The sequence below is a fragment of the Anabrus simplex genome, chromosome 11, assembly GCF_040414725.1.
Source record: "Anabrus simplex isolate iqAnaSimp1 chromosome 11, ASM4041472v1, whole genome shotgun sequence".
Classification (NCBI taxonomy): Eukaryota; Metazoa; Arthropoda; class Insecta; order Orthoptera; family Tettigoniidae; genus Anabrus; species Anabrus simplex.
This window is the reverse complement of record NC_090275.1, coordinates 12,690,963-12,716,576: the sequence shown is the minus strand read 5'-3', so window position 1 is coordinate 12,716,576 and position 25,614 is coordinate 12,690,963. Positions and strand designations below refer to the sequence as shown.

General features: G+C 39.1%; 1 protein-coding gene across 6 annotated transcripts in view; it reads right to left on the bottom strand.

Annotated features, from left to right (window-relative positions):
- Nucleotides 1-25,614, bottom strand: part of LOC136883485 (eukaryotic translation initiation factor 5) — a 188,046-nt gene that overhangs the window by 63,914 nt on the left and 98,518 nt on the right. For all 6 annotated transcript variants that reach the window (XM_068229687.1, XM_067155827.2, XM_067155826.2 and 3 more), the window contains one exon: nucleotides 1,250-1,364. The gene's annotated coding sequence lies outside the window, so the exon portion shown is untranslated. The remainder of the gene's footprint in view (nucleotides 1-1,249; nucleotides 1,365-25,614) is intronic.

The following is a 25,614-nucleotide window of genomic DNA, read 5'->3' as shown; positions in this document are numbered from 1 at the left end:
GGAAAATCGGAAGACGAGTTAAAAACCGGAAAGTTTCCGGGTAAATCGGAAGGGTTGGCAGGTATGTCCACTTAAGCGATGGCGAACTCACCCACCAACACGTTGTAAACCTCTACAGTTGACCTTGGTGGTGGTAGCTTTCCCCGAAGTCAGATATTCATGGTACACTCTTAACATGGTTGCATGTAGGAAGCCCAGGGATTACATGACTTCAGAGATGGAATGACCTATACGTCTGGCACAGACAAACTAGCTGCTAAACTGTTACATTCACTGTAGTGACCACAGCGCCATTCTGTCAAAATGTCTAATTCTTGTTCACCAATGTATATGAATACAATATATCAAGATATTGGTACTTTTATACTGCATTGTTTATAATGAAAGCTAAAATATTATGTACTACAAAATGTTGGTCACATATATAAAAATGCAAATGCTATTAATATAATAGTTTATTATTAACACAAAGAAAATGCTAGGTTCCTGATCAGAATCATTCATTTTGTTTGTCCGGACAGCCTATGGCCGATGTCTTCACTGATCATCCCACCAAGTTTCACTGCAGTCTGTCTCGTCTAAACACAAACAGTTCCCTTTTTAGTGAAATGGAAAAGAGTTCTCATCTCTCAATGAATGAATTTAACGAAGGAACATGAAAGAAAAATTAAATGCTCCCATACCACGAAACTTGCTACTCATACCAAGACGAGCCCTTTGTGAGCATTTTATCCCTTCATAGTCTGCCTTATACATGAATGTCGTCAAGAATGTCAGACCAGTACAATAATCATTAGGGATAAAAATGTTCAAGTTTCAATAACTAATAAATGCCCAAATAAGGTTAAGAGGAGTGAAATACATTTATATGTACAGGAAACAGATGGACAGCAGCCACTTACTGTGGAAGCACATACGGATTGAATGCACTGTAGCAACATTTTTGGATGCAGCTTTCATCAGTGGAGGATAAAATAAGAACAGAGTAAGAATCATCCTTCTCTTCATAAAATAAATTGCATTTTAAAAACAAGCATTCAATCTACTCTTACCCTCACCCCACACCTGTGATGACCTTTCAAGTCCCATTCAGACAGTCACCAAACCTCGAAAATATTCTCACTTGCTACATCCCCTCCTGGTTCTTTCCTCTATGAAGAACACCTGCTGCCTACATATATCCAGCACTGCCAACAAACATTACCCCATACAAGCTCATCGCCAACCATGATTATCAAATATAACTTACCTATAACTGATAGGCTCCTGCCGCTTAGATGAAATCATACACCTTGAGTCTAGGCCACGAGCTGGCTCTAGGGCTATGTGGAAACTCCCAGATTTTCCTCTGGATAATGTTGTCTCTGGAACAAAAACATCATTTGTGAAATTCCTATTCAGTGTTTATTAATAATATGCACGATTCAAGCAGCCCGTGAAATACTGGACAACTGGAAGGAATGTTACCTGAAATTCATTCCTATAACAAAATATACACTCAAAAACATAACTGTTCATTCCAAGTCACAATAAAAGAAGACATACAAGTCACAGAAGCATTAAATTAACGATTTAAGCATTGAAACAGTTAAGCAATTATCAATACGGACAATGATAAATAAAAATGACCAGCTTTAAGAGAAAACAGTAAAAAAATAATTACAAAATACTAGTGCAATGGACAGTAAAGTGAATCCAACTAGGCCTACTAATAACATCAGAACTGTATTTGGGCAACAATATCTAAAAGAATAACGACTTGCAGTGATATTCTACATATAGTAACCACCATTTAGAGAACTGGAATAACATAGAATAAAACAATTACAAACCCAGCACAAACAACATATTCATCCAGACAGCAGAAGTAAAACAAACTGAGATAAACAAGGCAAATTCATACAATGACAATAAAACAAAGATAAAAAGGTGCAAGAATACTTTTAAATCTACTATATATGCATTCTTGTGATTTACTACTGTATAAGAAAAAACAAAATAAAAACACTATATTTCACAAATGATGGAATACAAATTGTTGATGATGATGATGATAATAATAAGTATAATTGTACCGGGTGGTACACCTTTAAGCCACAATTTTAAATCTTCCGCCAATAAGTACTCCCCTACAGGAGAAACTCTGAACTTTAAAAACTGGATCAACTCATTAGTTTTTCAGAAGGTGTCATTACCATAAATTTTGTGATTACAAAGTTGTCAATACTGTGTAGATTTCAACTTGTTTTGTTTTCCATTAATCAAAAAGTGTGGACATTCTCTCATAGATGTCACCACCTAAAAACTATGATCAAGCACCCTGGTGCGAAGTGAAGGAACTTTCCTGAAGAAATTTTGTATTCATAAGTTTTTGTTTTCACTAAATTTCGTTCTTTCATGTGTGGGTTGGCAATATTAATCTTTTCTTTCCGCCTGTCTTGAATTGAGCCAATCCAGAATTTCTGTAATAAATTTTTGACCAATCATGTATTTCTTCTTTGACTTCGAGTGTATTTTCTAGACGACCAATAAACAAAGAGCGTGTGGCTTGATTATTCATGAAAGGTCTCAAATCTTCCACGAGGGTATAAAAACTGCTGATTTTCTTGTCTCTCGGCCACATCATCAACATTTACCTTAGTGGATGGACGTGTAGCAGGGGGCGGGTAACGCCTCTTCCTTCGGGCAGCAGCTCTTCAACGAGGTAATAGCCGTTTAACATCTTTATTTCTCGCTAGCTCAGCAGTTTAACCCTCGGGGAAGGTCCGAAACCTTTGTTATTTAACTTATCTCTTAAACATGTAAAATTTTGTAAAACTTCACATATCTTTAACTGTAAATCGGGGATACAGAGTGCTTTACCCTCTCGAGCTCCCCTTCCTTTTGATTTGAGGTGACTACGTTTTCCTAACTGTTTTTCTACTCTTCCTTAATGTGTTAAATTTATTCTGTATACGAGTCACCTCCATAGTTTGGGAATAGCCCCTGTTTCATCGGCCTCGCGCCTCTTATGTTTTAAGAAGTTTCATGTAGGAGCGCAAATTCACGCCTCCATTCTGTTTTGCATTTTGGGACATTAACTTAACCTAATATTTTTCTACTAAGGCCATTAGGTTGGGTACAAGATACCCATTTCTTTGTGAGGGCAGTGAATAGTAAAGTCCGTTGTGGCCTTTGATAGGCTCAGAACATTGAGAGCGGGTCAGCTCTTTCTTGTATTTGGATATGTGCCTCTAGGAGGCTTGACATTGCTAGGTGGGAGCAAGTGCTCCATGTAATTAGGGGTTTTCTGCCCCTTGGTAATATGTGGTTGTGAGCCGAGAGCTCAGAAATTGTAAAAATTAGGGCTTGTGGCCCAGATTGTTTAACTGTCTCTAAATCTTGGCTTCCCTGGTCTTGTATCTGATTTAACTTGTTATTGGTTAAAATCTGAAGTTTTATGTGAAACTTGTTAAGTTTTGCTGTTGTTGAAAATATAACTTTTAATGCAATTTTAATTAATATCTCTCTCTACTTTGTAGTTAGACCCATCCCAGCCCGCACCTTCTTTCACCTCTGCATTCCACGGGTAATCCCGGAACAACAACAACAACAATCCCCCCCCAACCACACCCGGGCGACTGGAGTGGGACATTGGTGATTAAATTCTCCCCTGAATATAAGGATTCCAGCTGGAGAATAATTAAAACATATTCATGAATCTGAAGTAGTTACAAATCATAACAGATTTTTCTTTGTAAAAATCACAACATAGCAACTGAATTGAAGGCAAAAACCTTACATTTTTGATATTTCTGACAAAACTGCAGTAACAGAAAATTTGAATTTATATATCTAAAATCTGAACAGGCTGATATTTTGAAACTATAATCAATGAATAAACTCAAATATCTAGCGATTCTTAGGAACCTAAAAATATGAATAAAATTCTATGTATAGACGCACATTTGCTTACTTCTGAAGCAAGTTTGCACAATACCACAGAGCATTATATTAATGAAATCTCACATGCAGTGGCCAGTGTTGAATTTGCCTAAGAGAGAAGGCTGATCTATTTTACTTCAGGTATACCTAAAAAGATTTGAAGACAGAGCGAGTAACTATGAAAGTCCAGTTTTTCTGACTTTTAGGTTATGAATCTACTTGATAGAACAAATCATTTAGTTCCTTAGTGTGTATTCATTTGGGTTGAAAATGGTCAGGGTCCAGAGATATTCACAAATAAAAATATCGAAAAATGTAAGAACGATGAGACTCCATGTGTTTGATGGAAAAATGATGAAGGTCCACTCTACTTTCTTTCTTAAGAAAATAAACTCTAATACTTAGGATATTGTATGCTTGATTTATTTCATGCCTGTTGCTCAATTGAGGTTAGTTTTATTTGGTTATATGAAGTGGAACATTTGTTAATCTTGATCTAGATAAAAGTCCAGAATTGAGTCGGTGTGAAGAAACTAAAGCATGGCCAAATATGTGATGCAAATAAGAACATATACACATGAAACAGACAAGGACTGTAGGTGTACTAAAGTATTTAGAATGGGCAAGTGAAGTTGAGGAGCGACTTCTATGAAGTTATATGAAAATGTATATTTAAACCAAGCCCATTCCAAGGTATAGAATGCCAGACAAATTTTTAAAGAATGAGCAGCTTTTTCCTCTCAAGACCTCTGAAGGAAGTAAAAGACCAAACTGAACAGCAACACATTATGCCATTAACATCTGGAAGTTACGATTCCGGGAAAACAGTCATCACAGAAGCGATAAAGAGGACTTCGTCGGGGCTGCAAGAGAGAATTTACTCTATATGGACCAACTTACACCAAAATCTTACCCATTTCCCTATTAAAAGTGGGTTTACACCTATAGTATTGTATAACTTAATTTCATATAATTACCAATTTACAGGAATTGCTCAGACTTCTCACAAGAGAATAATAAAAAATGTTCAATGGGAATATACCACACTGTGAGTGAAGACAAGACTTGTACGATAATGGTTTTTTTTTTTTTTTTGCTATGGGCTTTACGTCGCACCGACACAGATAGGTCTTATGGCGACGATGGGATAGGAAAGGCCTAGGAGTTGGAAGGAAGCGGCCGTGGCCTTAATTAAGGTACAGCCCCAGCATTTAGTACGATAATGTCTTATTCTATTATTCTATATACGCCTGTAGTGTTATGTTGCATAGATGATTTACAGACATTCAAGTTTAATTGTTTTTAAACATGTGTAATTGGTTTTGAACATTCTAGAATTAAGCATTCAATGTATATTCATAATTATTCCTGCTTACGTCTGTGCATCAAAAGGTTATTGTTTTTTCTCCATTGCTGTCAAACAGAGATTTATGAAACACTAGCTAATGTATCCATGCTTCACTACGGAACTCTACATTGCATACAGAATTCTAGGTTAGGTAGCGTACATGTTGTGAGTAAGATTGTAATAAATTGCATAGTTCTTAGAGTTACCCCAGAAACACGATGGGGAACTCACCATACGTCCTTTCTCATGGAAGACTGGGTTAGGGCGTCTTCATTATAATGGCAGACACTCACTCTCCGCCTGCCTTTTTACATCCTCAGAAAGACTGCCTCAGTGGTTTTCCCCACATCAAATCAACATAGGTCATTGCAATGTCAGTAGGAATGAAACTATTAAAAGCACTGCTATCATTTAATATACTCCATCAAATGAAAAACCACACATTTCCTCACTTAACGAATAGTATTGCGCTGGAATGACCAGGGCGCAGACAGGTGTGAACACTCCTCTAGTAGTACTACTACTAAATGTTTTCATTTATCCCTACCCAATCAGCACCTCAGAGTGGGGATCAAACAGCTGCAATGCTATGATGAACCAGTGTGTTACATACCAGCAGTATCAGAAAATGTATGAACCAGAGGAATGGCATGCTAAAGAAGAAAGTTATCTAATTCACCAGCTATTTCCCGCCAATATTTAGGCAGGTTGTTATACTCTGTACGCAGCTGTAAGCCTATCTACCGAAGATGGGCTTCACACCAGAACAAAGAACGTCACAACAAACAATGGCCAATGTAATGTTATTGTCAATCAATTTTATGAGCTTTCCATGTTGTAGGCCTTCACATTTATAGTTTTCTTCCGACTCTGAAATACCACTCTTATCATAGTCGGTACGGTAAAACTAAATGAAACTTAAATGATCGGAAATTGTACTTTTCGATTGGATCAATAACATAGGTATGTAAGAATGAAGTTTTAGGCGCCATCCCCAAACTACCATTTCATCCACGGTGAATAAAATTATAGCCCAGACTGTAGTTTCTTATTCCCCAGACTCTACATACCAATATTCATTCAATTCTGTTTACCCATTTTCTTGTGGCTCGGTGTTTATATGGACTCAACAAAAATCAAAATTCACAAATCTATCATAGCCGGTACGGTAAAAAACGTACGAGACTTAAATGATCAGAAATTTATAATTCTATAAAACTTGATGTAATATTTATCGATAGGACCACTAACAACAAATATCTGAATTAAATTTCAGGCCTTCCCCTAAAATAAAATTTCACTTGACGTGAATTAAAGGATTTATAGCCTAGATTGCAGTGGCTCATTCCCCGACTTCACATACCAATTTTTCTTTTAATTCTCTTCAGCCATTTTCTTGTGATGCACGTACATACATACAGAAAATGACTGAAAATTAAGAAGTGCATTTCCTTGTTACTGTGGACAGGACCAATATAGAAATACCATTCTTTTTAAATTCTGAGCAATGTACAGACAAAAAACATGTTTATGAGCTAACAGACTATCGTAGAACAAAATCCAGCTGTTAAATTAGCGATGTCAGACGACCGGGAAACGATCAAGATGTGTTTCATGTGGAAGTCGAGAGATGGAAACACGCAGTATGCCGTTGTTGAAGTCACCCCTGACATCTTTCAGGTCTTGCAGAACTGACAAACTATACTCGATACACCAGATGCAGTGCCAATGAATACATCTCTATTATTTGCTATTACAAATGTCTGGGTTATGGTCATTTTTCCACTGACTGTGGAAAGGAATAAATAAGCCTATCTCCAATGCTCAGAATATCAATGTCAGTGACTGTCCTAAAATCAAGATTGAATGCACCAACTGCAAGTCTCAAAATCAAAAACAAGCTACAAGAAAACAGCACAAAAAATTGAACACACAGCATCCTGCTACATCACCAGATTGTCAAATTTACAGGAAAATATTTAATGTTATTAAATCCATGGCTGAGCTGATAATATACCAACAAAATTTGCACAAATCAATCGTGCCTACACAGGAGCTGCTTCTGAATTATGAGCATAATGAGAGAACTATCTGCCTACAGGAACCAAATGTAAGGAATAATAAAGTAATAGGCTTCAATCAAAGGCTTTCACATGTATAGTTCAAGAAATACCACGCCTCTAGAAAAGAGCGGCTATAGTGACAAATAATACCAATATAATGGTCCGTTATTGGACATTATAAATTTTCCAGCTAACTCATTCTTGGTTGCCTGCGTTTCGCCCTCGTGTGCTAAGTTAGGCTCATCAGTTGGGACTTAGCACACCACCCAAGACGCAAGGCTAGTGCATACCGTGGAGGCCACTGCATAGGCTACTTGAAGCCACCAGCAGTGCCAATGCACTATGAGAGCTATGTCTCATTTCCAAAATTTGATGCCTGCCTGGCCATCAGATAATACAGATATTGATTCCCAAAGGGAATTTAAAATATTTGTCCCGAATCAGTAAATTTATAATACCAATATAATGGTCCGTTATTGGACATTATAAATTTTCCAGCTAACTCATTCTTGGTTGCCTGCGTTTCGCCCTCGTGTGCTAAGTTAGGCTCATCAGTTGGGACTTAGCACACCACCCAAGACGCAAGGCTAGTGCATACCGTGGAGGCCACTGCATAGGCTACTTGAAGCCACCAGCAGTGCCAATGCACTATGAGAGCTATGTCTCATTTCCAAAATTTGATGCTTGCCTGGCCATCAGATAATACAGATATTGATTCCCAAAGGGAATTTGAAATATTTGTCCCGAATGAGTAAATTTATAATACCAATATAATGGTCCGTTATTGGACATTATAAATTTTCCAGCTAACTCATTCTTGGTTGCCTGCGTTTCGCCCTCGTGTGCTAAGTTAGGCTCATCAGTTGGGACTTAGCACACCACCCAAGACGCAAGGCTAGTGCATACCGTGGAGGCCACAGCATAGGCTACTTGAAGCCACCAGCAGTGCCAATGCACTATGAGAGCTATGTCTCATTTCCAAAATTTGATGCCTGCCTGGCCATCAGATAATACAGATATTGATTCCCAAAGGGAATTTAAAATATTTGTCCCGAATGAGTAAATTTATAATACCAATATAATGGTCCATTATTGGACATTGATGCCAGGCAGGCATCAAATTTTGGAAATGAGACATAGCTCTCATAGTGCATTGGCACTGCTGGTGGCTTCAAGTAGCCTATGCAGTGGCCTCCACGGTATGCACTAGCCTTGCGTCTTGGGTGGTGTGCTAAGTCCCAACTGATGAGCCTAACTTAGCACACGAGGGCGAAACGCAGGCAACCAAGAATGAGTTAGCTGGAAAATTTATAATGTCCAATAACGGACCATTATATTGGTATTATAAATTTACTCATTCGGGACAAATATTTTAAATTCCCTTTGGGAATCAATATCTGTATTATCTGATGGCCAGGCAGGCATCAAATTTTGGAAATGAGACATAGCTCTCATAGTGCATTGGCACTGCTGGTGGCTTCAAGTAGCCTATGCAGTGGCCTCCACGGTATGCACTAGCCTTGCGTCTTGGGTGGTGTGCTAAGTCCCAACTGATGAGCCTAACTTAGCACACGAGGGCGAAACGCAGGCAACCAAGAATGAGTTAGCTGGAAAATTTATAATGTCCAATAACGGACCATTATATTGGTATTATAAATTTACTGATTCGGGACAAATATTTTAAATTCCCTTTGGGAATCAATATCTGTATTATCTGATGGCCAGGCAGGCATCAAATTTTGGAAATGAGACATAGCTCTCATAGTGCATTGGCACTGCTGGTGGCTTCAAGTAGCCTATGCAGTGGCCTCCACGGTATGCACTAGCCTTGCGTCTTGGGTGGTGTGCTAAGTCCCAACTGATGAGCCTAACTTAGCACACGAGGGCGAAACGCAGGCAACCAAGAATGAGTTAGCTGGAAAATTTATAATGTCCAATAACGGACCATTATATTGGTATTATAAATTTACTCATTCGGGACAAATATTTTAAATTCCCTTTGGGAATCAATATCTGTATTATATAGTGACAAAATCAAAGAATGTTATGTTCCTAATTCAGTACAGCTCTGCTGAAAGAATTGTTATTTGCACAACCTATAATCAACGCGAACTTTACATTTGCAATATTTACTTTGATTCCAAGCGTGACTTGACTGTCGACTTAAATGCTGTTCTAGAAATATGCGATGATCTGCATGGGAAATCACTGCTTATCATAGGAGACTGCGAAGCATGGTTTCTGGGGCAGCCCGGTTGAAGGGAGAGACTTCCACGACTTCTGTAGCGATAATCTGGCTGTTAACAGAACAGCTAAACCTACATATTCTCTGAGTAATTCCAAGATCTATCTAGATGTAAGCGAATGTAGTTCTTTGCTTCTTCCATTTATATCTGACTGGAAAGTGACTTGTCAACACACTCGGATCGTGCACTGATAATGATAACGTTAAAACCAATGGCAGAAATACCCATAATTAATGCTTCCAATTACTTAACGAGAATATATAAGACAGGAAATGTCAAGTGGAGTCAATTTGCAGCTAAAAGAAACCTCCAAAATATACAAAAAGGAATACAATCCTGTAATACACCGAGTGAACTTGACCAGGCTGTTGATAAGTTCAACATTATAATTAAAATTGCAGAAGGTAATTTATCTAACTATCTCAGAAACATGTTAAAAACTTCTGGTGGAATGAAGAACTTACAATTACGCTGAAATGTGTACTAGCCTGCCAGAGACTATATAAGCGCTGTAAATGCCCACTTCTGCGGCAGAGATATGAAAAAATATATTTGACGACGGAGAAAGAGTACAAAAAATTAATAATAAAAAGAAAATGAAATAGCTGGAAGGAATTCTGTTCAATATCAACCAAGAGTAACCCGTGGGGACTTGTGTACAGGTTATTACAGAAGCCTATAAACTGAAACAATAATCTTTCTTCCATTGAGACTGAAGACTGCTTTACAACTTCCTTTTCTGATACTGCCACTGCCTTTATCAAGGCTTTCTTCCCAGAAGATGTGGAAGAAACAGATTTACAGAAAAACATCAGGGCTTTCTCAGAAGTCGCTCCTGACACTGCTGATGAACCATTCTCACAGCAAGAAGTTCAGAGCATTATCCTCTTATAAAATGACGAGAAAGCTCCAGGTTGGGATGGTATATCAGCTGATATAATTAAAAATATTCACTTCTGTTTCCCCATCTCTGTTCACTCTCCATTTCAACAAATGTTTATCCTTAAATGTATTTTCTTCCTCCTGGAAATTTGCAATGGTTAAAACAATATCCTAAGATTTCTCCAGCATACCCATTGTTAAATCCTTCAAACCTATCTGCCTATTACCAGTAGTCGGAAATATTTTGGAGACGTTACTGACTGCGTGATGTACCATCAGCATCGTCACAATCTTCTAAGCCAAAAGCAATATGGATCCAACAACTCTTTTCAATGAAAAAGGTAGCCATTTTAATTTTTCTGGATGTAACAGGCACTTTCAATAACGCTTGGTGGCCAAAAATTTTATCTTGGTCATAAACAAAACAATGTCCCAGAAATTTATATAAGATAATACAAGCGTACTTTCAAAATCGAAGTTACACTTCAAATTGGAACTGCAGCCAGTACCAAACATGTAGTCAAGGGGTGTTCACAGGGATCCAGTTGCAGCCCTGGATTTTGCAACATTTTGTACGACCTCTTGCGGCAGCCTCTCCCGACAGGGTGTGATGTCATTGCCTACGCCGATGATGCCCTCCTCCTAATCGAAGAACTCTATGCACGCGCAAATGCAACCATTGATATCTTCCCCAATTCAGGGGAGAACTACAAACTCCAGTTTAATAATAAAGACCAAAGCTATGGTAGTCACTAGAAGAAAATGAAAAATCCAAAAATAATGATGAATGGTCACAGAATAACCTTGGAAGTTCATCTCTTGTATTTAGGGGTAATGTAGATAAATACCTCACTTCTAGGGCTCATTTTCGTAGGCTGAAAATTCTGCTTTGTACTGGAAAAGAAATGGGTTCAAAAAAATTTAATGCAACTTCAAAGAAGATTTGCTCTTCGAATTTCCTGCGCCTACCGCACATCTACTGCTGCTGCAATTATTATTGCAGGAATTGAACCATTATTTTTTATTGCAATTTGTAGGGCTGAACTTTCTTTACTTAAGAAAAATAGGATCTCATCAGTGCCCATTATCAAGATCACAGTGGAGGAACAGAGCAATTATTTTCAATCTGGACATCCTAGTAACATTAAGAAACTTGTGCACCGCACCACACCCCTACCTTACCAATAATATACTACATATTACACGCTCATCAGGAGATTCGAGGCGTGGACCGCAACTAGGAAAGGCTAAAAACACAGCCCTGAATTGGAAACGTCCCTCATTAACAATGCATAACAGGGATGAGACTAACTACTAGCAATAAAATTCAAATAAGGGTTTATTAATATAATAAGATTTCAAAGAAAAAGAAAATGATGCCACCAAAAAAAAAAAAAAAAAAGATACACGTACTTGTGTTCATTTGGTTCAGTCTAAGTAGTAACAAATGCATGAGCACAACATTTCTCAAACACCAAAATTAATATTTAATTTACGACGTGCTCACCGTCTCAATTATAATTTCCCTACATAATTACCTAATCTGAAAAACAATCCACACGGATTTGTTTGGTTGTTCTTTCCACGAGATTAATTAAATTCTTTTACATACGCATCCATCAAACTCCCTCGACAACAATAGCTATAGAATGATAAGATCCCCAAGCATCTCGGAGAAGCAGCACAGAGCAGATATAATGAAGGAATGCAGGTATCGGGATGGCCAAGAGAGAAAACATCACTGGACCAAAGAACAATAGTCAAATCCAAAGAGAAACACAGGCATGCACATAACCTGGATTTAAGTAAACAAACATGGCGACCTCGTGGGAAGCAAACGGTCAAAACGGAGACCAAGGCAAAATAGTTAACACCGTACCAAAAAAACAAACAAGGTACGGAAAGAAGATCAAAAGGAAAAACTAAACTGACCGATACGTCATTTTTTTTTTACTCCCCACACTCACGAACACACACCCAAACATTAAGACACTGCCGGTAACAGCCAACAATGCGAGCAGTAGCTCCATTCAATAAGCTGGTCACAAACTCGTAGTATGACTCTCACTGTCACAAACAATGGTCTCACATGTCAGAGTAATGTGCACAACGCAAATATTTCATCAGCAGGACAATAGGGACCCATTGGTCACGCGTAAGTCCACCAGCATACGCACTCCGTGCGACGCAAATGGATCTCCGCGTCGACACGCAGGGCATATATTCATTTGATGGCAAAATACATTAGAATGCAGTGCGCATAAATAGAATTGATCAGAGATCCAGTTACCCACATCTCACCATCACAATAACAGCAACAAACACGTGGTCCATTCACGCCGCAGAGCAGAAAGATTCATGTCAATCAGCTATGATTAAAAGCACAAGAAAACCACGAGATAATCATAGGACCAATATAAATACAAAGATCACCATACCTGCAACATCAGCCGTCAAATTAAAAAGAAGGATGGCAGTATAGGGCGAGTTTAAATCAACTAAATACCTATCTGTAGCTCAGAAAAGCCACCCTGATCTGCGGGGAGTCCATTTTATATTCCTCTCTCATAACCACAACAAACATTCGAGTCAAAGAAATAAAGTTACAGACTCGTCGGAAAGAATGGCCCTCTGTGTTCACAACTGAGGGTGCTGCCCTCTGTAGTACAAACTTGGAAATAGTTAAGTCAATCAAGCCAAAGTTGATACAAGCTCTTAGCAATACGGGAAACATCGCTTTTTACGAACATTCTATATTAGCATGTCTCACTTGTCAGCGATATTTGCTCAAGCTCTCATGGCTCTATAATATATACAGACGGCTCATGCATACTGGACAATGATGAATACGACCATGTTGGATGTGCCTTCGTGGTATATGAAAACCATCTTGAGCTGGGTTCAATGACACACGTGGACAACTGGAAATGTGAAAGCAGACCCGTTAGCAAAAGAAGCTGCAAAATCTGCAATGGAAGTATCATATGATAAAGCTCCGATGTTACCTGAAAAGGAAGCTTAGAAATCACACATCTTCAGTGGAATAAGATCTGGACCATAAGCACAAAAGGATCTGTAATGAGAGAACTGTTCTTTCCAAAGACCCAGCATTGATTCCAGTGCAAAGTACGTGTGCCTGATTTTGTGCTTACACAATTTCTATCTGGCCATGGAAAATTTAAATCACATTTCGAGCGATTTAACATCAACATCTCAGATAACTTATGCTTTTGTGGATCCTCTCAAACAGAGCAGCATTAAATTTTTGATTGTCTTGATTTCCAAAGTCCAAGATATACCGTAGTATGTCACCTGACTATTGTGACACTGCATTGAACAAAGCTCTATTCCACATACAGTGGACGCCGTTTACTGTAATCACGGATAATTATCAACCTATTATATAATCACTTATGAAGTCCCGTATGGGCAAGTACTAAAGCATTGAAAATCTTCAGTTTATTGTGATCATGAATTCGGTTTATGTTATCATATTTGATTTCAAGGATTTCGTTCAAGTATGCGAGTATTATTGCGCCTTGCCTGAACATACTTCTTCAAATATGAAAGTTCTAAAGGCTGTAAAACCTCCAAGGAACGAGTAAGTTTTATGTTCTGGGAGTAGGCCTATGTCTGGTGAAAAGAAAAGAATGTTAGTGATGGGGAAAAGTAAGAACCCATGATGCTTTCAATGCATCAATAAGTTTCCAGTGGACTATCATTTCAACTGTAATGCATGGATGACTGCCCTGATTTTCAAGGAATGGCTACCGAAGTGGGATAATAGACTGGGCCGTAAAATAGTTTTGTTGGTTGACAGCTATGCAGCACACATTGTTAATTGTGAGCTCAAGAACACCAATGTGGTTTTCTTACCAGCGAATGCGACTTCATTAATTCAGCCATGCGATCAAGAAAAATAGAAGACTCACATAAAACTAGTGCCAGTGTCCTTGCCACCTTTCTTGATGCCCTGCATCTACTAGCTATGTCATGGAATAAAGTCTCAGCACATACAATAAGGAACTGTTTCCGGTGTGGGAGATTTTTAGGAGAGTTACCAGAAGTAGACGAGGATGTTGAACTTCGTCCAACAGGCTTAATGGAAGTTGAATTTCAGGAATGGATGAACATTGATGAGGGCATCATTACCGATGTGAAACAAAGACGACATGTGAGGCAGTTACTTCCGCAGAATTAGATATGAGAGGTGAAGAACATGGAGCAGAAGGCAGTGATGGTGGTGGTGGTGTTGCCAAAACTTCCCGAACACACTATACTACAGTGCTGTGTACCGGTATCTGTTTCATTGTAGTGCATGTAGGTTATGAATAAATACAGTAGGCTACCTATCAATTTTTATTTTTCGGCTACTGTTATCAATCGGTTAATGTTATCAAGTTGCCTGTGTCCCAGAGTGATCATAATAAGCGGCATCCACTGTATTTAAAAACAATGTGTTATAATAATTTTTTAACTTTCATCCACTGCATCTTTAATAAGCTTTGAACATAATGTTCAATCTGTAGCAAATTGTATGTAATTGTTAAACTATAGCCCTAATATGAGTTTGCACAATAGGGCGCCTTTCTATTTTCATTGGAAATTTTCAAAATATACATAGATTGTATATACATTGTCAGAACCTGTATAAGTATTTTCATAGCAAGTATTGTTTACCAATGTTTCCAGCATGGATATCATAGTGTTCCAAACTTTAAAATTCAAATATCTCAGAGTAATGAAAATGTGACATCCATTATTACTTCCCATGTCTTCATTTTCTTTGCTTAACAAATCTGGTCTATTAATGTAATGCAGGAGCACCTCAACATAATTTAAATTGCAGCATCTTTGAGATTGATTATTAAACTCAATTGGTTGGTGTATGAAACATTGTCATATGAACATTTTATAGACTTTCATGACTGCAGTGTACTTCACTTTCAGCTAAATAGATCATGCCGAGTGCATTCTGGAGAAATCTTAAGTACATAACAAAAAGGGTCAACTGGAAACCAGTGGGAACTGAACCCATGAACTTCTGATATTGCATCGGATGCTCTACCAATAGCGTCTACAGTTGTGCTGGACATAGGGTCAGGTTTCTACCAATAGAACAAGAATGACCCAGTACACTGCAAACTCAATTGCGAGAGTAACTGATGTGGGTTTAGTTTCCCACCGGTGTACTGTATGCACTGAACACTAGCTAATTACCTGATAGTCCATTTTAAATATTTTAAGGAATGTTGTCAATGTAAGGTCCTGAAAATGAAAAATAATTCCTATTTGTAACAACCAAGTTTCACTAAAAATGTCAGAAATTCCCATTTCCAGGACAGTAGATATTTCCTCCAATGAGATATGGTTTGAAATTAAAAGTTCTCAATAACTGCAACAAAAAAGTCTTCAGAATCGAGATATAATTTGTTTTTACAACATTATTCAAAGTTTGACCAAGTGATTTTTTTTAAAGACAGTACACTGGCATCTTTCATGAGACAGTAAAATCATATTGCAATATAGATACATTAAAAGAAAATCAAAGTCATTAACTGACAAAATAAATTTATATAATCATCCTGGCAAGCAGCACTAGATTGTCACCCAGAAGGGACAGTGGAAACACAGGAAATATTGCCCCACATATTCCAAATGATGTTACAGTTCAACACATTGAACTGTATGAGTGCTACCAACATGATCTTCAAGGACAACGACCTGGTTCCCTTTTAGGCCACACACTGGCATGTGAGAACTACGATTTATATATATAAAATAAGAGTTTTGTCTGTACATTGCACAGAATTTAAAAAGGATGGTATTTCTGTATTGATTCTGTCCAAGGAAATACTGTTTTTAATTTTCCGTAATTTCTGTATGTATGTATGTATGTATGTATGTATGTATGTATGTATGTATGTACACGCATCACGAGAAAATAATCATATTCACGCTGAAAGAAATGGTAGTTTAGGGGAAGGCGTAAACTTAATTCTCAGATTTTTATGTTATTAGTGGTCCTATGTAAATGAAAATCGGTATGCAAAGTTGGGAAATAAGTTGTTACAATATAGGCCATAAATAATTGTATTCACGCTTAGCAGAATGGTAGTTTATGGGAAGGCCTAAACTGTAATTCTCAAATGTTTGTGTTATTAGTGGTCCTATCAACAAATACTGCATTACTAAAGTTATATAGTATTAAATTTCCGATCATTTATGTCTTGTACATTTTTACCGTACCAGCTATGATAACAGAGATATTAATGAATTTGGACTTTTGTTGCTAAGTCTGAATCAGCGCCAAGTCACGAGAAAATGGTTAAACAGAATTTAATGAAAATCGTCATGTAAAGTCTAGGAATAAAGAACTACAGTCTACGCTATAAATAATTTCGTAAGTCGCCCTAATACCACAGAGTCGAAAGAAAAATAAATGTGAAGACCTACAATATAGAAAGCTCATAACATTGAACAACAATAACATTACATTAACCATTGTTTGTTGTGATGTGCTTTGTGTATTTTGTTGCCAGTCATGTCCGATACATGGAATTACTGCTGTATACCGAGTTTTTTTCATTTGCTTTACGTCACACCGACACAGATAGGTATTATGGCGACAATGGGATAGAAAAGGGCTAGGAGTGGAAAGGAAGCGGCCCTGGCGTTAATTACGGTACAGCCCCAGCATTTGCCTGCTGTGAAAATGGGAGACCACGTAATACCATCCTCAGGGCTGTCGACAGTGCTTTTCGAACCCACTACCTCTCGAATGCAAACTCTCAGCTGCGCGACCCTAAATGCACGGCCAACTCGCCCGGTCGTACCGACCTAGTATAACAGCCTGCCTGAATATTGGGGAGAAGTAGCTGGAGAATTAGATAACTTTCTTCTTAAGCATGTCATTCCTCTGGTTCAGGCATTTTCTGATACTTCTGGTACGTAACAAACTGGTTCATCATAGTATTTCAGCTGTTCAATCCCTACTCGGAGGCAGTGATTGGAATGAGCAGTGTGTATATTTAACGGAACAATAGCAGAGGGGTGTTCACGGCTATCTGCGGCCTGGTCATACCAGCACTGGAACTTTGGACTGTTAGGTCGGCATCGCAGTACTGTTCGTTAAAAGTGAGAAAATGTGCGGTTTTCCATTTGAACGAGTATTTTATATGACATCGCTTTTAATCGCTACATTCCTACTGAAGTTTTTGTAATGGCCTAAGTTAACTAACAGTAGTTAGGAAAACCATAAAGACAGTCTTTCTTAGAATCCCGTAGCGAAGCACGGGTACATCAGCTAATTAATAATATGATTGGTTTTACGTTCCACTAAATACTTCTACAGTTTTCCAAGACGTCGAAGAGCCGAAATGTTACTTTGCAGAGTTTGTTTGCGTACTGGTAGATCTACTGACTGGAGGCTAATGTATTTGGGTATTTTCGAATGCCACCGGACTGAGCCGGGGATCGAACACGCCAACTTGAACTCGACCGCCTGAGCCAAAGCAAATTTGTATTTTGAAAGAAACCAGGATCTAAATTTGGATCTGAAACTTCGAATGGCCAGGGTCTACGTGTTTTCAACACTAATGAACAGAACGGAAGGATGACCATTGACTAGACCCTGTACAAAGAATAGAACCTTTCAAAATGTGGGTCTAACCGCGAAAGATACGAATCTCGTTGGCGGAAAAACAAATTCCGCGAGGTGATGACTCGACTAGACAGGAGAAGTACTATTTTCCATTAAAAACGCTATCTCGAACATGCCGGAGAAGAGAATTGGAACAGTAAGTAACGCTACAAGATCTTACAACTAATGAAGCAGGTAAGAGAAAAACACTGGGCTAAGGAGAACTTCCTTGCATAATGAACATTAGGGACTGATACGGTACGAGTACTGTATTTCCCGCGTAGCAAGCTCGAAACCAAAATTGACATGATGAATAGACAACCTTCGACGAAGAGTGAACAAAAAGAGGACACCAAATATATCGCCGTATGTCTGTAAGACATGAACAGCCGAATGGACTTTTACCGGATTAGCCTACAAAAAGTTCGCACTACTCCTGACGGGTTTGATCTTGGGGTCCGAAGGACGACACTACCAGAGGGGAAGATAATATATCCACCTGTATTAAAACTAACTCCTTAGACAGCATACCAACGGATCTTAAAACAAAGGACTTCAAAATCCAAGTCGAATAGGGAAAAACTTGAACAATGCACTGAAGAAGTGACATTTCCTAAAAGAAAAACTTTTTATGAAAGCAATCGACCGAATGAAATTAAACAAGGCACCTAGCTTAATTTCAGAGTGAAACAAAACAACCCAGATCAGCTACACTCCAGTGGTTACTTTCATTGAACAACTGTGCATCCAGATTTAAGATTCCTAGTTTATGGAGATGAGCTCGTGTAGTTGCGATCCTAAAACCTGGGAAGACTCCTGATAACACTCTTGTGTCACCAACAGAATACCAGATTCTATCGACAACGTTCCTCGAGAATAGGTTTTATGTATCTCTCGTTGGCGCCTTCAGAAGAATGGACTACCACTGAGAAGAAAAGGCAAGAAACTCACGACTCCAATCTTCGGCCATCAACCAGCCCGACGGAGAGCAAGTCTCTAAGCCTCTCTCAAACGTTCACAAAAACTGCCCGTGTAAAGATACGGAAGACAGAAGTCAAAGATCCAATCATCCCTCTCTCAGCGAAAATTGCACCAGGTCACAGCATGCCATACTGAATTTCGAAATCGTTGAACAGTCCGAGGACGACAGTTTCATTCTGCAAGATAAACCTGAAAAATTAGAACATTACAAACAACGATGAGCTCTGCGGCATCTAGCAAATCCCTCGCTGGTCTGCCCTTTGATGGGCAAATGTTCAAAATAATCCTTATGGTGGTGATTACTGTTTAAAGAAGTACAATTGGGCAACTATTCTCTGTTGACACTAATAAAAGGAAAAGAGGGAAATTAAGGTATTAAGGGAAAGGCCTCGATGGGTGTGAATACGACAGACTTCCCTCGTAAACCTAATTGTCAGGGTCAGAAAAGAGATGAACATTGGAGGTCGGATAGGAAAGATGAAAAGCGAGGACCGCGCCAAGAGGACGCAGCATCAGACTCTGCTTTCAAGATGGGAGCCTTAGGGGTTTCCCCCTTCAATCACATTTTATGACAGGCAGGGGATACATGGGTGTATTCCACTGCCCCCACCTCTTTCATGAAATTCTGACTGGCACGTTACAGTAAAAGTTCTTTTCATAACATGTAACTCACCTTGATTTTTTCCATACATTCAAATTTAGACGAAAGGCTGACTTGGAGGAAATTTGACAAACAGGCTTGGCAACAATGGCATTTTAACAAGGACAACAAACGAGTATTTTGCACAGAGAATTTTGTTTCCGGTAACCGAACTTGGACAGGAGAACCATTTGATGGGGATTTATTTCCGCCATCAACATAACTAGCTATTTCAGAACTTGAATCCTAGACACGCGTCTTTCCAAAAAACAGACCGAACTGCACGATTTGGCCATGTGTAACACATTGATAATTTTTACATATGGGCACCAAGAAACACGGTTTCAATGATCACGCCAATCACTGGAATTAAACATTCGGCCGCTTCTCAACACCGCATAGTGACGCTTCTTGCGAAATTTTCTCATCGAGATGATGAGGGAATGGGTCCTCCACAGCCGAGCCAGGGTGCCAACTCCAAAGAGGGAGACAATTGAGTAACAGAACCATGGAAACTTTCACCATTGATAAGGCATTGTTGGCCACTATCCTTCAAGGTAGACAAGAACTGTTTATTTCCACGGCTCGGAATTCTAGTCATAAGACGCCCTGGGAAATGTAACCGCCTACATCTTTTGATGTTTCACGAAGGTCGGGAACTATTTTTTGTTAATAAACCAGCGTTCACTCGCGGCTTTGCATGCGGAGAATAACTTCCAGTTTGATACGAACTACTCTCCCGTGAGACAAAGGCAGTACTTATGCTTGTGAAGCTTGTCATCGCGAGCTACACGTATGAGAGTCCTTTGATCAGACTCTAATTCGGGAAGTCCAGTTTCTGATGTAGAGGGATACCGCACTGGTAGGAGTGGTGATCCATCTCGTTAAGTACACTTTGTAGGCTCCATTTCTAACCAGCCATTTCACTTTTCAGGGCTCCAGACGTACATTTTTCTCCGACTAGAATCACATTTTCGGCAAAGGAGGAAGAGCATGAAAATTGTGGGAATAAAAGAGGACGGTGTGCGCACTCCAAAGACAAATCCGCTACTCACGCTACCAGTGCAAAAAGAACCTCAGTTTGGAGCACGTTGTATTTCTGGGCAATGTTCTTGAATACATGAAAATGTTCTATTGGATTTAAATTATAGTTAGGATTAGGTTGTCCAATTTTCAAACGCTTTTAGTATGAATATTTTGAGTTCTGTGTTAAATATAATATTACGTAAAAATTCAGTGCTAACAAACTTTCATCGTAAAATAGTATCAGTCATTAAATTTGTTGGTTCCGTGATAATGATATTGCTCCATTTATAGCACAAGTATTAAGAAGGTATTTCAGAATGAGTCAGAGACCCAACCCGTACACTCACGTAACATATTGTGACCCGTTCACTGGCGGGGTTATAATGACTAAATACGCCATCGTATTCATTGCTGCAAGTATTATGTAGAGGTTGCCTTCACCAGCCTCAGACATACACCCTCGTATCCTGATTGATCCCCCGCCCAAACGTTTTACTATTGGCTGAAAGTTTTCTTTCCTCACTCTTTCTCCGCACACGACTCTTTGAGAACGTATCGAACAAACTGAATTTACATTCAACCGTAAACACAAGTTCCGAGAATGTAAATGGCTTGCTAACATTGTTTTGCAAGCTCCAACGTCTTTCGCATGTTTACCTTATCCAGTGTTTATTTTCGCTTATACGGCGTTTCATACCAGCTGTGTGTAACGCTCGTCTTACAGTATCGATGCTGATGTTCCTCCCACTTCACGATTCTACATCTGCTCGTAGTAGAAGACCAGAAACATGAGGATTTTGAACCACGGTGCGTAAGCCGCGCCTCTTTTCACGTTATGTGAGCTTCCTACGGCGTCCTGTTCTTGGTGTTCTTGATGTGTTTATCACAGTCGAAGTGGTTTTGAACCTGTGAATAATACCTATTACTGTTGATCTTGGTATTCCTGTCTTCTCAGCAGTTTGCCGTTGCAAATGTCTTTTGTGGCGTTCAAAAATTCACTCCCTTTCAACGAGTGTTTTCCCTTTTCTTACCCATCCTAGCTCTGTACGTGATGTCTGTGTTGGATCATCAGCATGTACTGTCCGCAAGAACACTAACTCCTGTACTTCCCGCTGTCAAGACATCACAGAGAACATAGCGGAATAATACTTTTGCGTTACCGTATATTACGACACGTTCGTGCATTACTGAATTATTTACAAAAACGGAGGTACACATATAATGCCATTATATTCCGCCTTAATGTTGCTTTGCTAGATACTATTTTTGAGGTTTCTTCAAAGCTCTGGATGCCCCTTAAAGGGTTTATCACACCAGCCGGTGGACGGATACTTTTGCGACTATCTGTACATATGAAGAACCTTGATGCTGATCTCATGGACAATAGAACTTTCGCATGCCTCACACGAAATCTGAAATATTGCCGCGTATGAACTCTTAATGATCACTGGAAAGTTACGGGACGTGGGGAAGAATATGTATACCCCATCTCCAGTGGAAACTGAACTGTAGAGCTTATGTCAACAAGTCTAGTGACGCAACGGAATACAGTCGATGGGTGTGGCATTGTACTTCGTGAAGAGAATATGGCATTAAGATCGTGCATGCATGCCACGATCGCACTGTATTTTCTCAATCTAATACGAAGGTTTAAAAAAAAAAAAGACATTCCTCCCATCAGAATTTTTCCTCAGATTTTTGGGATAAGGTTCCTAAAACACAAGTGCCTGTAATGTTTATTTAGTTATCTCATGACAATAAATGTGGCACAGTGATATCTAAGATAAAACCATTTCTGTATTAAACGTGCAATAAGAATCAGTAATAATGGAAACCGCCGAGAAAGTGGGTCTGCAAATACTGTCAACTCCCCAGACTGTTACCTTCAGTACATAAATAGCCAATCCACTATTTAATGTAATATTTGGATCTAGGAATATAGAAGCCACATCACACCTTGCAAACCTGGCTGTCAAGTGAATGCTAGGAAGTAATCACTCTTGAAAGAGTCTGCTCCAGTACTAACCAACCCTAACTCCGAGTTGGATCGATGCGGGAGCTGAAGTTTACGTTCACAGCCCTCGAAAGAATGTGAATCGAGTCTGCTCCTTAAGGAACTACACTGTGCCCTTGTTCAGTTGTATATATTTTACCTTGGAGGAGGAGGTGGTGGTGGCGCCGGCGATTACAGTTTTAAGATAAAGTACAAATGGGTAATTATCCCTCTCGTAACACTAATAAGAGGAAAGAATGGAAAAGATCCGACCCGTCGAAGAATGCAGGCATCTGTAAAAGAAAGGGTAGCGCCAAGACGGGCGGAGAATTGAAAGACTCCCTAGGCCTCGCAAACGTAACACCACCGGAGTCGAAGAGAACAACTGTTGAACAAGGAAGGTCAGACAGGAAAGATGAAAGCGAGGAGCCTGACAAGTGGAAGCAATGTCAAATTCAACTTGGAGAACGTGGTTGCCAACGCACGTTCCCAAGTTGAAAGCCCCTGGTCCCTCTTATAGTTGCCTCTTACCTTTCACGGCAGAGTCCGCTATCCTCCTAAGCAATCTACAGTACCCACCTTCCTCCAATCGTCTCACATTATGCCACCGCCGAAGCTGGTTTGTGTGCACGATTCAACCGAGGAGTTCGTTCTAAACATAGCCTTTTTTAATCTTATTCATAGTAACCTAATTATTACATTCCTACCCGTTTCTACCAGAAATAATTCTTGCTACTTTCATGTCTTATTTACAACTTAGGAATAAGATAACGTGAGTCCACTCAGCTCTTACTCCCGTACAGTGAAGTACAGATCAAAGAAAATGGGACTCCATTTTTCCCTTAGGTCTGGGGCTTATTTAAAACATTCTGAGTGTGCTCTGTAAATTTCTGAAGTGGCTGCTACTCTACTTACACCTAGTACGAGTGAGTGTCCCTACTCGTAACGGTTTAGGAATCACCGACGGATTGTACAGTCCTAACCACGACACGGAATACGAGATGCCGACTGCTAAAAATGTCATAACTGTTAGGCCTACCTCAAACATCAGGGCCACTTACGAGGCCACTCAGCCGTTGCTCAATGTTCACGAACTCAGGACGAGACTACAGAAATCCCCCACCACGAACTACCAATTTAGGAATAGTAAAAATTACGTTTTAAAATTAATTCAAGGGTTACCAAGTAGGGTTTAATAACGTTGAAACACGCCCGAGTACAACGATGGATTCGTGAAGTCTTCATAAAGACCCAAACACACGCTAACATACGGTACATTATTTTATTCTAATTGTAGTCAGGTTCTAATCGTGTACGATAAGCTAAGGTGTCTTGGCGACAGACGTTTCGAGTGACTGAACGCAGATGTTCCCACTTCCATTACTAAATATTGGGCTTACACATACTCGACGAGTAAGTAGGGTAGTGGAACTTCCAATGGAACTATGTCATTACAATTTTAAAGGTTCACAGCAACAAATGTACATCATAGGATGACAGGTGCAAACAACCCACTGTCGCGGGCAGAGAAACCTCTCAATGCTTCTAAGAGTTCGCCACAAAAGGTTTCTCATTTTGTTCCAGTACAAAGATTGTCAGAAACTATACACTAAGAAATGAAGGAAACGCCCTGGATAAGTAGGCGAAAAGTATATTGCGCATACAACCCACTAGGCGAAAAAATGTTAAGACTAAAAACATAACAGGGGAATGTTGAAATATCACGAAAAATGTGCAGCTATGAACACACAAACCAATCGGCCCTTGAATATGGCAGCAGAGTCTGGGGATATTTGATAAGTCATTTTAGCAATGTCATAACTTTGCCCTGTCCGCTTTTTCCAGTGAACATAGTGTGGTAAAAGGAGTACAAGACTATCTTATGCTACATCCTTACCATTCAACATAGGTCGCTTCCGGATCCAGAAATTTATAAATACCACATTCCGTAGTTCAAAACAGAAAGCTTTACTGAATATCACGTTAGCACTAGTGCACAAGGGTAAGCCATAGATACTCTCCCAGTCTAAACAGAAATAAAACAGATTGCTCAGCCTGCGGAAAAAAAAAACAAACATAAAAAAAAAGAAAAAAAAGAAAAAAGAGAGCTGTCTCCAAAGCTGATTTATTTCAAGCACAAAAATAGCAAGTATCAGAAATTGATAAAACTATCGCACTTCAGTGAAAGTATGGATTTGTAGTGAGAATATATTAAGGGCTTAACCCTACATCGCATGAATTTATTTACACCCACAACTCTGACGTGAAAATATTATTAGAGGGAGATTAGATATGTAACATCACATTGACAACATATTTTTGATGTATTTGATCATACTGGTGGGCAAAAAGGGAAAAATTCAGGAATGTGCAAAAACGCTACATCATGCATTGAAGGCTTCTAATGTACAAATGTAGCCCAGTATAGTATATGAGCAGAATTATTGTTTATTACTTATAACATATAAAACTAATAACATTATTTTTAAACAATTAAAAGAGATTTATTACATTGAAGGAATTGGAAAATAACAGCCTACTCAAATGGATAGGTCATATCCGCAGTTCAACTGAAGTGATAGCCTTTGAAACAATCTGCATTCTTTTTCAAACGCAGTGCTGCTCGGTCATGGCCATCCATCAACGGCTGCTAATTTCAGATGACCACCAGCCATAAAACAGATTGCATGGTTGCTAGGTAACACTGTCTGGTCATCCATCCATAATTTACATCACAGCCTGCACGGTTGCTAGGTAACAATGTCTGGCCATCCATCCATACCTTACATCACAGCCTGCAGAGTTGCTATGGTTACACTTTTGTCAGGCCACCTTCCGTAACGCATATTTTCAGATGATCCCCAGATAT